General features: G+C 38.9%; 1 pseudogene; it reads right to left on the reverse strand.

Moving 5' to 3' along the window:
• Positions 1-10,090: 10,090 nt before the first annotated feature.
• Positions 10,091-16,712, reverse strand: LOC107411765 (extensin-2-like; annotated as a pseudogene).
• Positions 16,713-16,768: the final 56 nt, after the last annotated feature.

A 16,768-nucleotide genomic window follows, 5' to 3' on the forward strand; every position in this document is an offset into this window, starting at 1 on the left:
CAGCTCGCCGAAGAAATCACTGTTCCGGCGAGTACCTAGTTGTACCGCCGGTCCCTCCCCACTAATTCCGACCCCCTGAACTCAGATCCGGGGTCCTTTTCCTCCAATTCACGACGGTTTGAGAGAATCGAAGAGTTGAATCCCGAAAGTTTTTCGGCGAGATTCCGGCCACCTCGGGTCTTGACAGTTGGTATCAGAGCTCTAGGTTCTAGTATTCCTAAAGGACTGTGCATTGTTGTGCGTCCCATCCGCATCTAATCTCTCGTTTTACCCGTCTTAAAGCATTCTTTCCCTTTTTCTCGAAGCAAATTTGTTGCCCGAGTTTGAATAACTCTAATCTTCGAGGGTGTCAATTAGAATCATCTATCCTAACGGGGAATTCCTATGGCCTAGTCGATTGTCGAGAATTGCCTTTTCTTTTTGAAGGTCAAGTAATGGGGGCAGATCTAATCCTTGAATCTTTTTGGGATCTGAAGCGACCCTAGATATGGATTGAGTAGTTATGCATCTTATGTTTATGGACCGCTAGCATAAAGGAGTAAAGTTAAAGTGATTCAACTTACCTGAAGTGGTGCTTCGTGTTGGAGTTAGGAGGCCTTTGCTGTGGTTAATTTCTGTCCTCGTCTCCAATGAGCTATCGGATAATGGTTGTCAAAGGTATTTGACCCATGTGGTTGATGCCCGAGTAGATGGTGAGCGTTGGAACTGCTCATAGTGGGAAGCAATTTGAAAGCGTTTTACCAACAAGTTACCTGGATTACGACCGTAAAAAGGATATCAAATCACCATTGAATTGGCTTTGGATACCGATCTATTTTCTGTACCGCCATACCGTGCGACTCCATCAAAGTTAAAGGAGCTTAAAGGCTCAGCTGCAAGATTTGGTGAATAAAGGTTTCATTAGATCAAGCTTATCATCGTGAATGGCATCTGTTTCGTTCATGGAGAAGAAAGATGATTGCCTAAGGGTGTGTATCGGTTACCAATGACTTAACAAGGTGACCACCCATAATCGATACTTGTTGTCGAGTATGGATGTGTGTCGATCAACCTTAAGGTCAAGATATTTTTCCGATCGATTATTAAAAATTAAATACTTTTCAAAGTGATATTTGAAATTAAAGGTATTTTATTCAAGTATTTTTTTGTTTATGTTCGTACATGTATTTGTATGTTATATTGTTTGATATTATATTGCATATACCGCACCATACGGAGGCGGCGAACCAATGTAGTCCATGTAGAGCTAGCCCCATAATCATGTTGCCTACGAGTCCAGGGGATCGGACGGCCAATATAGGCAACCACCCTGGTTTGTATTGGTAGCAGAGTGTCGGCGACAACTGAAATCATGGATCACGTAGCATGTTAGAAGGTATCATACGTACCTCCATTACAAGCGTGCATATTTCATTTTATGCTATGGATTTTAAGATATGATTTTATGCATTTATTCATGTTTTTATTATTGTTCCAATGTAACATCCCACATCGGTTGGAAAGGGGAACGAAGCACGCCTTATAAGGTGGTGTGGATACCTTTCCCTTGAAACATGTTTTGTGGACCCACAGTGTAACGGGGTCGTAGAGCAAAACCGTGCGGGCTGAGCCCAAAGCGGATAATATCTCATGCGGGTGGTCTGGGCTGTTACACCAGTGACGTGCGGAATTTCGAGGATGAAATTCTTATAAGGGGGGAAGGTTGTAACACCCCGTCCCAAACCACATCGGAATTCTTGCATGTTGACCAAGGTTGACCGTTGACTGAGTGGGTCAAAAGTTGACTTTTTGTTCCAGTTGAAATTTCTAGTTGACCGTGGTACCGTGGCGAAGTACATGATGCCCCGAGTTCGTAGACTGGTAGCACGTCGAAAACGGAGCTACGGTTTGAAAGTTATGGGCAAAACAAGTCGAGGTGCAAACTGTCCAAAAGGTGCCGCGAGTTGACTTTTTATAGTTGTATAATTTTGTTTTGACCTTTGTATGGTTGTAAAGTACTCGTCGATACGAGTTCATAGACTAGCAACACGCTTAAATTGGACATCTGGTTAAAAAGTTATGGACGTGTGAAGTTTTTCGGATACCGTAATATTTTATTATATCTGGCTTAAGTGCACAGTGATGCCACATGTCGACACCTGAGTGGTCCACGTGGGTGAACAGTGTCACCCACGGTGGCTTTTATTTGGCAAAAACGACGGGGAAAGAGAGAGAAAGAAAGAGAGGAAAGAGAGAGGGAGAGAGAGAATCGTTGGCCATCGGAGTTGTCAAATTTTCCGACCACACGAGCCTGCCAGACGGGAGCGCCTCCCCATTCCAGGCCGAACCCCAAAATTTCGCGGCTAACCAACCGGCGACGCCCCCGGATCGGGGCTTTTTCCGACGGCGGTGCCAAATCCTTCAACCGCCGAGATCTCCACATTCCGACCTCCGTTCTTGTCATCGCCGGTACCGTTGGAACCCTCTCCCCTCGATCTACAAAACCGCCAAAAATCTCAGCCACCAGCCACTGCACGCGCCGTCGGAGGCGACGGTTGCCGGTGACCGCAATGGCTTGCTGGAGAAATCCCTGTTCCGGTGAGTACCCAGTCCCGTCTCCGGTCCCTCTCCACTAATTCCGACCCCCTGAATCCAAATCCGGCATCCTTTTCCTCCAATTTGCCACGGTTTGAGAGAATCGAAGAGTTGAATCCCGAAAGCTTTCCGGTGAGATTCCGGCCACCTCGGGCCCGATCTCCGGGAAGTGAGACCGGATTTGTAACCCTCGTCACTCAAGCTTCGATTCGGTATATTACTCGTCAATTTTGGTTGTTGTTTGTGTTCGCTCCCCGGGTACCCATTTGGGTGTTACCCGATTAAAATATTAATATATTTGGTTTGGTGTATTGTGGATGTTTTAGGTGCACGTGTGGGTAGTGGAGTTGATCCTGCGGAGGATCTTGACTGATATACATGCTTAAGGTGAGTGACCCACCTTTTAAAATATTTTGGAATAATTAATTATATTTATTTGGTGTTAAATTGATATCTGGAATTTTGCTCATGTGGTGGAAATTTAATTATAATTGTGGAAAAATATTATTTTATAAGTACGTATATGTTTATTGGTGCTAAACAGGAATTTTGGGTTATTCAGAAACCCCGATTTTTATTATTGTGATTTAATTGTATTTATTACACATGAGCAAAGCATTTTCATTAATTAATTGTATTTGAATTTTAATATTATTTTTTGGGCATAATTGGTGGTTTAAATTTTATAATTATGCCCGTGGAATATTATTTGTGGAACCTCGTGTTACGAGAAAAATTATTTTTATATCGTTATCGAGAGTTTTGTACCGGAAATGTTAAAAGGAAATGTGGGATGGTGAATTTGAAAACTGGTATATTTCCCACGGTGATTTAGGAAAATCGATACGGTAATAAGAAATTTAATAATTATTTTAGACGCACTCATACAGTATTGGTGTTCTGGTTGTATATGTGGTTAGCACGCAAGTTATTATGTCTCCCGTGAGTTGCCATTGGACCGAAGGCAGGCAAGTTTTATACAGTGCACATAGCCGCCCCCCTCCGTGGCCGGGATGACGGTTTCAGCAGCGGTACTGCCGGGATGCTGAAGTGCCGTATGCAAGTTTCTCTCTTTAATCTCCCCGCCAGTCGGTGCTCGGGACACTGGGTATCGGAGGGCATCATTGGTATATGGTGTGGTGCGTCAAGTATAAATTTTCGGATAGAAATTTCAAACCCCAAAGTGTTCAAAAATTATTTATTATATTTTATTACATTTTATTTATATTTGTGGTATTTATCTAGTGTTTATTAAATTAATTGATTCCTTGGTTTTCGGGAAATACGAATATCGGGTTTTGTGAAAATGTTTTAAAAAGGGAACATTTCCAACGGAGTGAATAGTGAGGGTTTTGAGAGAAACTATTACTTTCAATTGTTTATTATTTAGTTATCTATTTAATTGTTGGTATTAATTAATTTCCTTCATTTGTTATATTATTAATATTAAAAATGTATTCGGTAGATAGGGTCACTCATTGAGATGATTAGCATCTCACATTTTTAAATTCCGTTCCCTTAGGTGTAAGGGGTGGTAGACGTTCTTCCGGGACGAACCAAATCTCCGTTGCTATCTTAGTTCGAGAAGTACCTTTGTCTTCGTTTATTTCAATTTTAATATTTCTTTCATCCTTGTTGTATTCTATGCTTAATAGTACTTCATGAGGCTCTGTATACTGTCTCGGACATTTATGTATTAATTATGCACTGGATTACTGTTATTCATTTGGAGTGCTGTAAATTTGTGGAATCAACTTGTAGTATTGTGGGAGGGAAAGTAAAACTGTGAGGGGGGCTACGACCTGGAATACCCCAAAGCGGACAATATCTTGATTGGCCCTGGGAGGCCCGGGCCAGTGGGACTGGCAGGTTAAAGAGGTGGGACCTCCAACCATTAAGACGCGTTTTGTGGACCCACAGTGTAATGGGGTCGCAGAACAAAACCGTGCGGGCTGGGCCCAAAGCGGACAATATCTCATGCGGGTGGTCTGGGCTGTTACATCCAATGTGGAGTTTTAACAATTGCCTATGCAAGTTAAGGTTTTTTAAACTAATTAAAATAATTTTCTTATTATTTATTATTCAATTAATTTAATTAGTAAATTTTATAAATTATATTTTGATTTTCGAAGAAGTTTGGAAATTTAAATTGGGTTGATGAATTGTGTATATTTTATGTTGGTGGTATATTTGAAAAATATATTTTATTATTTGTTTTATGTTATGGTTTTTCCAAGAGCGACTTAAGATTTAAGTATCGCCAATTGAGAGTCCAAAGTAGGATATCGTTGAGTTCAAAAAGGAGATCCTAAAGGGAGCACGTGATTCGATGTATGTGATACTCCCCAAAGGTATAAAGATATATCAAATGCTCACTAAATATTATTGGTGGATGGGCACGATAAAGGAAGTTGCCGAATTAGAATCAAGGTACGTAAGCTACCGACAAGTGGAAACGGGAAGTAGAAATGTTGGCGCACTTTTTACTGGTACGAGAGTGGTTCTCACTGAGACAAGTCGGCCAAGCTGTTCGTAAAGTGTATTATGAGTCTGCATAGAGCATCAATCACCATCACGACTATTTGAGATTCAAGCTTTACTTCAAGACTATGATGAAGGTTAACAAATACACGTGGAGCGAGACTTAACTACTGCATCACCTTCCACCACAGGCCAATGGACAAGTGAAGTGCAGAATTTATACTTCGGAAGTTATACTAAGACCGTGCATGATGTAATATCGAATGAAGTGGGAATAAGCAATTGTCGTTAATAAGGTCCGTTGTAATATTCGCTACCAAGCGAGTATTGAAATGTTTTCGTACGAAGCTCTATATAAGAGACAACGCCGAACTCCACAGTGTTGAAATGAAGTGGGTGAGGAGAAGCACCATATGATGACCAACGTGAATTGGATTCGAACACCTACGAATGACTATGAATAAGGTGAAGGTCATCTGAGAGAGTTTGAAGACCGCTTAGGATCAACAATGAGTTAAGCCGATGTGCATGGAAAAGATCTTGAATTTGAAGTCCAAGATTGAGTTTTTTTTTTTTTTTTGAAATTATCTCTGTAGAAGAGAGTCGTACGCTTTGGTTGATTGAGAGAGCTAAGTTCTCATTATCTTAGTTTCTACGGGGTTATTGGAAGAATTGGTTAGATGTTTAAGCATGGTTATTTTCATTCTAGAAGCTAAGATCTTGATATCTTATTTTCTTGGAGATTTATGGTTCGTATTGGTGGTGCTTTATCAATTCAAGGTGGTTGATATTGTTGGTGATAATTTACAATGATAAGGAATATGATTTTTGGGACGTAGTTAGAATTTAAGAAATGTGGAATACTTTTATGGGTTAAGGATCTAGTGATTTGTTCATAGTATTGGTGGTGATGCTAGAATTAAGATTTAAATTCCTTATTGCTTGAGGTGTGGATTCATGGAATTTATTTGAAATTGGGGGAACTTAGGGTTTTCAAGAATGGTATTTGGATGTTGAAAAATTTTATTCATGACCTTGATGAATTTAGTTAAAAGAAAGATTGATGTTTGTCGAGGTTAAGACTATTGGTTAATCAATGAGGAGCAAGGGTTTTATAATTGTAAGTACTAGGAGGGTAATCAAAGACAAGAGAATTAATCTCAACCTTAACTTGGTGATACCAGTATTTGAGGAAATTAGACTTAAGTTCTAATCTTACCTTGTGAATTGCTGATCGAGTTACGAGAGTTGGTTGTTGATTTAGGGATGCATGCTTCAGAAGCACTTTATGGTTAGCGTTCAACTATGACCAAGACTTGTAGATCGTGTTCTCATGGCCTAGTTAGAATATCCTTAATTAGGGCGCATGAGGAGGAAAGTTGCACAAGAGGAAAGTTAAAATTCACTATTAGGCGTGATGGTAGTGTAGTGATAGTGGATGAGGCCTCTATTATACTTGATAAGTTAAGCTGCTCAGGTTCGGAAGAAGAGCTATACAGTTGTGTGTATACAGATCTTAGGAGGTGAAGGATACGTATTGGTCAACAAAACTATTTCTTAAGTTAAAGTCTATTGGTGAATCCACATAGTCGAGGAAAGTGACGTGAGAGTCGTGTAAACCGCGACTGATATTTTTATACGATTCAGACACATAAGAAATTCCGAGGATGAAATTTTTATAAGGGGGGAAGATTGTAACACCCCGTCCCAAAGTACAACCGAAATTTTCCAACTTTGACCGAGGTTGACCTTTGACTTTGACCGTTGACCAATGGGTTAAAAGTTGACTTTTTGACTCGGATGGAATTCTAGGTTTACTGAGGTACCGTTACAAAGTACACATTGGCACGAGTTCGTAGACTAGTAGCACGTCAAAAACGGAGCTACAGTTTGAAAGTTATGGGCAAAACAAGTCGAGATTCAAACTGTCCAAAAGGTGCCGGGAGTTGACTTTTTATGGTTGTAGAATTTTGCTTTGACTTTTGTATGGTTGTAAAGTGCTCATCGATACAAGTTCATAGACTAGCGGCACGCTTAAATTGGACATCTGGTTAAGAAGTTATGGACATATGAAGTTTTCCGAATACCGTAATATTTTAATATATCTGGCTTGAGTGAACAGTGACACCATGTGTCGACATCTGAGAGGTCCATGTGGGTGAACTGTGTCACCCACGGTGGCTTTTCTTTTGGCAAAACGGGGGGGGAGGACAGAGAAAGAGAGGAAGGAGAGAGAGAGAGAGAAAGAGAGAAAAAAAACCACTGGCCACTGGAGTTGCAAACTTTTCCGGCCGAATCTTGTCACACGCACCGACCAGGCAGGAGTGCCTCTCCATTCCCGGTCAACCCCCAAAATTTCACGGCCAACCGACCGGCAATGCGCCCGGACCGGGGCTTTTTCCGGCGGCGGCGCCGATTTCGTCAACCGCCGAGATCTCCTCATTTCGGCCTCCATTCTTGTCACTGCCGGTCCCGTTGAGACCCTCTCCCTTCAATCTACAAAATCCCCAAAAATCTTGGCCACCAGCCACCTCACGTGCCGCCGGAGGCGACGATTGCCCGTGACCACGACGGCTCACCGAAGAAATCACTATTCTGACGAGTACCAAGTTGCACCGCCGGTCCCTCCCCACTAATCCCCACCCCCTGAACTCAGATCCGGGGTCATTTTCCTCCAATTCGTGACGGTTTGAGAGAATCAAAGAGTTGAATCCTGAAAGCTTTCTGGCAAGATTCCGGCCACCATTTATTTGAGTTGTGTAATATTGTTGTTTTAGGAGCACGGATGCGTCATGGAATTGATCCCATGGAGGATCTTGGTTTAATTGCGTGCTCCAGGTGAGTGACCCACCTTTAAAACTATTTTGGGGTGATTAATTATATTTATTTTGTGTTAATTTGGTATCTAGAATTATGCTCATGTGGTGGAATTTAAATATAATTGTGGAAAAAATATTATTTTATATATATATATATACCCATTGGTGCTAAACGGAAGTTTGGGTTATTAAGAAATTCCCAATTATTATTATTGTGATTTAATTGTATTTATTACGCATGGGCAAGGTATTTTCATTAATTAATTGTATCTAGATTTTTAGATTATTTTTGGGCATGTTTGATTTTTAAATATTTCAAGGAAAATATTGGTTTAAATTGGTGGTTTCAAATTTTATAATTATGCCCGTGGAATATTATTTGATGGACTTTGTAATACGAGAAAAATTATTTGTATATTGTTATCGGTGGTTTTGTACGGGAAATGTTAAAGAAAAATGTGGGAGGTTGAGTTCGAAAAATGGTATAATTCCCACGGTAAATTTTTGGAAAATTTGGTTATTTATTTTAGACGCACTCATACAGTACTGTTGTTCTGTACTGTATATGTGGATTAGCGTGCAAGTTATAATGTCTCCCATGAGTTGCCATTGGACCGAGGGCAGGCAAGTCTTATATAATGCGCATCAGCCGCCCCCCTCCGTGGCCCGGATGACGGTTTCAGCAGCGGTGATGTCGGGACGCCGAAGTGACCATATGCAAGTTTCTCTCTTTAACCCCCCCAGTTGGTGCTCGGGATGCTGGTATCAGAGGGCATCACTGGTATATGGTGTGGTGCGTCAAGTATTTCAAACCCTAAAGTGTTCTAAAAATTATTTATTATATCTTATTACATTTTATTTATATTTGGATTATTTAATTATTATTTATTAAATTAACGATTCCTTGATTTTGGGGCATACGAATAACGGGTTTTGCGAAAATGTTTTAAAAGGGGAACTTTTCCAACCGAGTGAATGGTGAGAGTTTTGAGAGAAATATTATCTTCAATTAATTATTATTTACTTATTTATTTATTCTTAATTAATCAGATGTACTATGATTGTCGTTACTATTATATTTGTACAGTAGATAGGGTCACTCACTGAGATGATTAGCATCTCATATTTTTTAAATTCCGTTCCCCTAGGTCCAGGTTGGGAGATGTTGATCGTCCGGGGCGAACTCGACGTCTCAGTTCATTGCCGAAAGTCCAAGAAGCATTTCCTTCCTTTTTCCTCTCCATCCTGTATTACTTCTTTATCTGTCATCTTATTAATTTCATATTTACTGGCATAATGCTCTGTATACTGTATTGGACATTTAGTTATTAATTATGAACTGATTCCTGTTATTTATTTGAACTGCTGAAAATTTGTGGATACAAATTGTAGTAAGGTGGGAGGAATAAGGAGATATTATTGGAGTGTGTTTTCTGTGTAGGAAAATTTTGGTTAGTCCTACCCTTAGGGGAGGTGCTGCCGGATTTTCCGTTGGAAGGCTCGGTGGTATTTCCCTGGAATCAGGGCTTGTCTAGGGTTCCGGAGAGGAATTTTGGATAGATCCTGACACCCTCAAACGAGGAGTAGAACTTGGTCTGGCGCCTTTGACCACAAGGCCACCCTGACCGTGCATTGCTTTTAATTTTTTATTTACTTGTCAATAATGTTGTAAGTTTCTCAAATAAGTAATTTTACTAAAGTATATGTATTATTATTTGATTAATTAATATATCAATATGACATATGAATGGATATATATAACTGGATAAATGAACTTTTTGATATATTAGTATTATTAAATATAAAATAACATATTAGTAGATTAGATGATTATTTACGTCTAAACTGTAAGCTTGATTTCAAGCTGGGAGATTGTTAGTGTATATATATATATATATGTAGGAACTCATTGCAAAAGCTTCCCAAAAATTACTTTTCTCCAATTTTCTCTTTGGTCTCGCATAATAATATTTCTATTTCCTAAAAGTATAAAATGTCACATTCACACTCACAAGAGAAAGCATGTATAAATTCCCGCAAAATTAAATAAATTATACATAGAAACAAATCTTTTTTTCTTTTAATTAATTAATAAACTGATATATAAATCTTATGGATAGTACAAATCAATTAAATTTGAACACATGAGAGTACAAAAGTATAGAAATTAATCACACTGAACAAACTAGACAGGAAATTAAAGCCGCTCAAGCCCAGCTTCATGCCCCTTTACATCCCAATTCTCTTATTCTTCGCGACATAACTAATAATCAACGAATATTATAAATCATTTGACAAGAAAGAAATGCAGGATTCTTCTTGCAGCTGCGATTATTCATTACAAACAACCAGAAACCTGCAAACAAATAGTAAAGAAAGAAAAAAAAAATTATTAATTACATTGAAATGAATATATATGAAAGAAAAAAAAAGAAAAAGCGCATGAAATCAATAATCAATATCATTTCATTTTCACACACATTGCCTCACGTAACACTTACATAAATAAAGCAGAAATTGTTGACTAATTAATTTAGTATGCAAGGGGAGGTGGAGGTGGTGATTTGTAAAGGTATGGAGGAGGAGGCGATGGGGATGGTGGAGGCGGAGACTTGTAGACGTAGGGAGGTGGTGGTGATGGAGATGGGGGTGGTGGAGACTTGTACATATAAGGAGGTGGTGGGGATGGGGATGGTGGAGGTGGGGACTTGTAAACATATGGAGGAGGTGATGAGGGAGATGGAGGAGGTGGGGATTTGTAGACATATGGAGGTGGTGGTGAAGGAGATGGTGGAGGTGGGGATTTGTAGACGTATGGAGGTGGTGGGGATGGAGATGGTGGTGGTGGAGACTTGTATACATAAGGAGGTGGCGGTGATGGGGATGGAGGTGGAGGTGATTTGTAGACATAGGGAGGGGGTGGTGATGGGGATTGGGGTGGTGGAGCCTTGTAGACATAGGGAGGTGGGGGTGAAGGAGAAGGAGGTGGGGGGGATTTGTAGATGTAAGGAGGGGGTGGTGATGGTGATGGTGGAGGTGGTGACTTATACACATAAGGAGGTGGCGGGGATGGTGATGGTGGTGGTGGAGACTTGTAGACATATGGAGGTGGTGGTGAAGGTGATGGTGGCGGTGGGGACTTATAGACGTAAGGGGGTGGCGGTGATGGGGATGGTGGAGGTGGTGACTTATAGACATATGGAGGGGGAGGTGATGGAGATGGGGGAGAAGGAGATTTGTAAATGTATGGAGGAGGTGGGGATGGAGATGGTGGTGGTGGGGACTTGTAAATATAAGGTGGGGGAGGTGATGGTGATGGAGGAGGTGGTGATTTGTAGTGGTACTTAGGAGGTGGAGGAGGAGACTTATAGTAATGCTTAGGTGGAGGTGGAGGGGAAGGTGAAGGAGGAGGCGGAGACTTGTAGATGTAAGGAGGAAGTCGATGCGGAGATGGTGGTGGAGGAGACTTGTAAACATAAGGTGGAGGAGGTGGAGATGCATAAATATAAGGTTTGGAAGTAGCAGCTACATTGGTTGCCATGAAGCATACTGCCCAAGCATATAATAAAAGAGGCCAAAACTTGGCCATTTTTTAGAATTAGAGAGAAGCCCCCAAATTTAATTCTATGGATATGAAGGCCTAGAATGAGAACAAAGGAGGAGGATCACAGTTTATATAGTAATATCCTTGAGTCAGTGCACCATTTGTTTAATAATATTTTGAAGTTTCCTACCTGTAACAAAGACTAGCCTTGATTAAATTCTATTATTTTAATTAATTTAATTCTTCGAACTCTGTCATTGTGTATCCTATGGTGATAGTGGGATCCACGTCGCCTATACAAGGTCCAATATTCATGCATGTGTACAATTTCAAGCTGTCTGACGATGACTAAGACAACCAAAACGAACAATACATAGTCAACTGGTTTATAAAAATTTTAAAAGAAAAAGAAATTAAAAATTAACCTAAAGTCTTGGAAAACCAAATACGTGAGGAAGTTTGAACTTTTAAGAGGGAGCAGGTTTAATTTAATTAGGTTCCATAATTCCCTTCTGGAATATCTTCAACTGGGAACTTTGAAATAGACAACTTTATAGCTTTCTATCTTTTTGAAAATTTCTTAACTTTTGTTTCTGCTTAATTTCAATCTCAATTTATTCTCATCGGTTTATATATTATGCATTTCGACTTAATAATTTGCTCATTATAATTTATATTGAATTAATGCGTAGTACCAAAAGGTCCAAAGTTGATTAGCAAAAAAGAATCTATGATGTAAATTAAAGTTTGAAAGGGCATGCGTCGCTCAAATATTATTAATTACCAAGTAATTATATATTTTTCTTTTTTGATAATAATTACTTTGTTTTCAATCCCATTGTTTACGTTCTGTTAACTTTATTTTTTCAGTTTTCTTTTCAATTAATTTAGTTTTTGTTTCACAGTTTTCTTTTCAATTAATTCAGTTCTTGTTTCACTTTATCATCTGTAGCAAGGGTGTAGTAATTATGAATTTGCTGATTTATACAATTTTTTAGGTAAGCAAGCAGGATGCATAATTAATTTCTCTGTATCAATTTCCTTAATTTGTATATTAATAGTAATTAGAACAATCAAAATTTTAAGTATTGCCGTAATTAAAGTCGTACCTAAGGTTAGAAAAAAAAACTATGGTAGTTTATATTCCTTTGATGATGTTACTAAGTATCAAAATATTTATCAAATTTATTAACAATAAGGGTTAAAATATTATTAATTGACATAATCATATAATCTAAATATAAAAAAATAAATCCTTAATGAATAAGTAAAAAAAAAAAAAATCAATTAAATATTTTACAGCATTTATCACATCATTTGGTACATAAACTTAATGAATATTTTATATGACTCTAACATTTTTGGAATATTTTATAGTGATAGACTCATGTTCAACATCATGTGCTATGTAATTTGGTGAATATTTTATAGCAATTGACTTAATTTTTTTCTTTAATTTTATTTTTGTTTAGAGATTGACTCAGAGTATAAGAATATCTTCAATGGCTTTTCCTATTATTAGAACTTTTTGGCCATATTAGAAAGATAGACAACCATTAAAAAAAAAAAAAAATCCCTGTCAAATTGATGTGGAAAAAAAAAAGATTTTTTACTTCTAAAAACTCTGTCAAATATTATAAAATTTCCTTCAAAATAAAATTTTCTTTAAACAATTAATTTTTTTAAAAAAAATAATAGAATATATGTAATTAATTATTAACCACATATATATTTGTACGTTATTATTGAAAAACAATTTTAAAATGCACTGCATTTAAATTTAGACCATATCATTTTCTACATCATATAAACAATAATTCATATTTATCATTGGAGATACTCTAACATTGAACTGAAACTTTTCCAATAAATTAAATAATTTTTTTTAGTATTTCGAGAATTAGCTAATATGTTCATACTTGTACTTGTGTCATATTCTCAAATTGACCGACGTGAAGAGTGAGAAGCAAAAAAAAAATCCTTTTGTGAAAACATAGAAGCTCGAGTCTTCTAGTTGTTATTTTTTATTATTATTATTATTATTATTTTTTGTCTTTCTTGTAGTTTATTTTTATTTCTTTTTGTTTATGTATTTTTTATTTTTTAGGGAAAAAAGAAGAAGAGTTTATCGTTCAACTCACGATGAAGGCTACATCGAAGAGTTCGCTGTACGTAAATGAAAATTTATTTCTTTGAGAAGAAAAGCAAAAATAAAAATAATGAACAAATTTTGCCCAATTGATTACAAATCTTTTTGGGTAAATTGATTACATACATCTTATAGCAAACCTCAAGGAATATATATGGTTTAGGTATCACATATAAACCACAGTCATAATTAAGAACTGTAAATTGTATGCAGCTCCAAAGCAGCATTAAGGCCATGTTATGCATGCCCTCTCAAACAGAGGTTTCTCACTGAATTAAATAAAATCGATGTAAACTATAGAAGACGCCAAGAAAATACTTTATTTTCCAGCAATTATTTGCTTACCAATCTTTAACCTGCAGCAGAAAATGCAAATATTGTTAATTTTATGGTGAAGATAACATTTTTTAGAAAATAAAGATTGAATTAAGAAAAGAGAAGACATGATAAAAGTGGGGCACTAACATCACACTAACATGAAAAGAATACAAGTAGCTAGAAATGTGCTTAGTAAACAGTTGGTGGTGGAGGAGACTTGTAGTAGTAAGGTGGAGGAGATGGTGAAGGTGGTGGTGGTGATTTATAGTAGTATGGAGGTGGGGGCGATGGGGATGGTGGCGGAGGAGAGTTGAAGTTGTATGGTGGTGGGGGTGACGGAGATGAGGGGGGTGGTGGTGGTGATTTATAGACATATGGAGGAGGAGGCGATGGGGATGGTGGAGGTGGGGAGTTATAGACGTAAGGAGGTGGTGGTGACTTGTAAACATATGGTGGAGGAGGAGACGGAGATGGAGGAGGTGGGGACTTGTAGATATATGGAGGAGGAGCTGGGGATTGATAATTGTAAGGAGGTGGTGGTGATGGTAGAGGAGGTGACTTATAAATATAAGGAGGAGAGAGAGAAGGTGATGGAGAAGGTGGTGATGGAGATGGTGGAGGAGGAGATTGGTAAACATAAAGTGGAGGTGGCAATGGTGATGGTGGAGGTGGTGATTGGTGAACATAAGGAGGAGGTGGCGGAGATGAAGAAGGTTGTGGAGGAGACTTGTAGACATATGGTGGTGGTGGTGGAGATTGGTAAACATAAGGAGGAGGTGGCGATGGAGATGGTGGTAGTGGAGATTGGTGAACATATGGAGGAGGAGGTGATGGAGATGGTGGAGGTGGAGATTGGTAAACATAGGACGGAGGTGGGGATGGGGATGGTGGAGGTGGAGATTGATAAACATAAGGAGGAGGTGGTGACAGAGATGGTGGTGGTGGGGATTGGTAAACATATGGAAGAGCTGGGGATGGAGATTGATAAATGTGAGGAGGTAGCGGTGATGGTGGTGGTGGTGGTGGAGATTTATAGACTTAAGGGGGTGGTGGTGACGGTGATGGAGGAGGTGGTGAGTTTTAGACATATGGAGGAGGAGGCGATGGAGATGGTGGAGAAGGAGATTGATAACCGTAAGGAGGATGTGGGGATGGAGATGGAGGTGGTGGTGACTTATTGTTGATTATCTCCACAATCAGATGATGATGTTGATTATATGTCTTGAGTTCCATATTCCAGTGCAGTGGGATCTCTCATGTAGGCTATGGTTTGTTCACGTCCAGATTTGGGATATGCAGTTAGTGCATTTAGTAGATACATGGCGAACTCTGGTAAAGAACATTGGAAAACAGTTCAGTGGATTTTCAGATACTTGCGTGGCTTTTCTGATGTTTTTTTGTAGTTTGGAAGGACTAGAGATGGAGTCATTGGGTATGTAGTTTCTGATTTTGCTGGAGATTTGGATAAAAGAAGAACTCTCACTGGGTATGTGTTTACTGTTGGTGGCTGTGCTATTAGTTGGAAAGCTACTTTGCATAATACAGTTGCATTGTCAACTACTGAGGCAGAGTACATGGCTATTACTGAGGCTTGTAAGGAAGCTATTTGGTTGAAAGGATTATTTGGTGAGCTTAGTGATAATTTGCAGATTACCACAATTTTTTGTGATAGTCAGAGTGCAATCTTTCTCATGAAAGATCAGATGTTTCATGAGAGGACAAAGCATATAGATGTTCGGTATCATTTTGTGCATGATGTTATTGCTTGTGGTGATATTGTTGTTAGCAAGGTGAGTACTCAAGATAATCCTGCTGACATGATGATGAAGACACTTCCAGTAGCCAAGTTTGAGCATTTCTGGACTTGGTTAGTGTTCGTTGCTATGCTTTGGCTTTTGTGGAAAAGGATGGCAACTTTTATTGAAGATTGGAGTTTTGTATTTTTCATTCCTTGTATGGAACTTGTGTCAAGGTGGATATTGTTAGAATTGGTGACCCGACCCAAAAAGTTTGCAGTGTGACCCATTTGGTGAAGTTATTTTGAGAGAAAAAATGGGGCTTTGTGGTGGTCGGCCCTTGACCATAGTATTTTCAGATGTATTAGTTTTGTTGCTATATTTACTCACCTTTTGTACCAATCTTCATAAATAAAAAGTTTTGCCTCTCTTTGCCCGTGATTTTTTCCCGTCAAGGGTTTTCCACATAAATTTGTGTGTGCTTTGTTTTATTTTATTGCTATTGTTTTTATTCTAATTTTGTAACACTTATGTTTACAAGGAGAGGGAGGTGATGGTGATTGAGGAGGAGGTGATTTGTATACATAAGGAGGTGGTGGTGATGGTCATAGTGGTGGAGGAGACTTATAGACATAAGGGGGTGGTGACGATGGAGATGGAGGAGGTGGTGACTTGTACACATATGGAGGAGGAGGTGATGGAGATGGTGGTGGTGGGGATTTGTAAAGATAAGTTGGGGGAGGTGGTGATTTGTAATAGTACTTGGGAGGTGGAGGAGGAGACTTATAGTGGTATTTAGGAGGTGAAAGAGGAGACTTATAGTAGTATTTAGGAAGTGAAGGAGGAGACCTATAGTAGTATTTAGGTGCTCGTGGAGGTGGAGGTGGAGGTGAAGGTGAAGGTGGGGGTGGAGACTTATAGAAGTAAGGAGGAAGTCGTTGTGGATATGGTGGTGGTAGAGACTTGTAAACATAGGGAGGAGAAGGAGGAGAAGCATAAATGTAAGGTTTGTAGTCATCAGTAGCAGCTACATTACTTGCAACCAGGCATACTTCCAAAAAAAGGAGCAGACAAGGCCAAAAATTGGCCATGTTTCAGCAATGCTAATTGCTGAGAAGCCCCTCTACTTCTATTGTGCTATAGGATT

Source organism: Ziziphus jujuba, chromosome 10, assembly GCF_031755915.1.
Source record: "Ziziphus jujuba cultivar Dongzao chromosome 10, ASM3175591v1".
NCBI lineage: Eukaryota > Viridiplantae > Streptophyta > Magnoliopsida > Rosales > Rhamnaceae > Ziziphus > Ziziphus jujuba.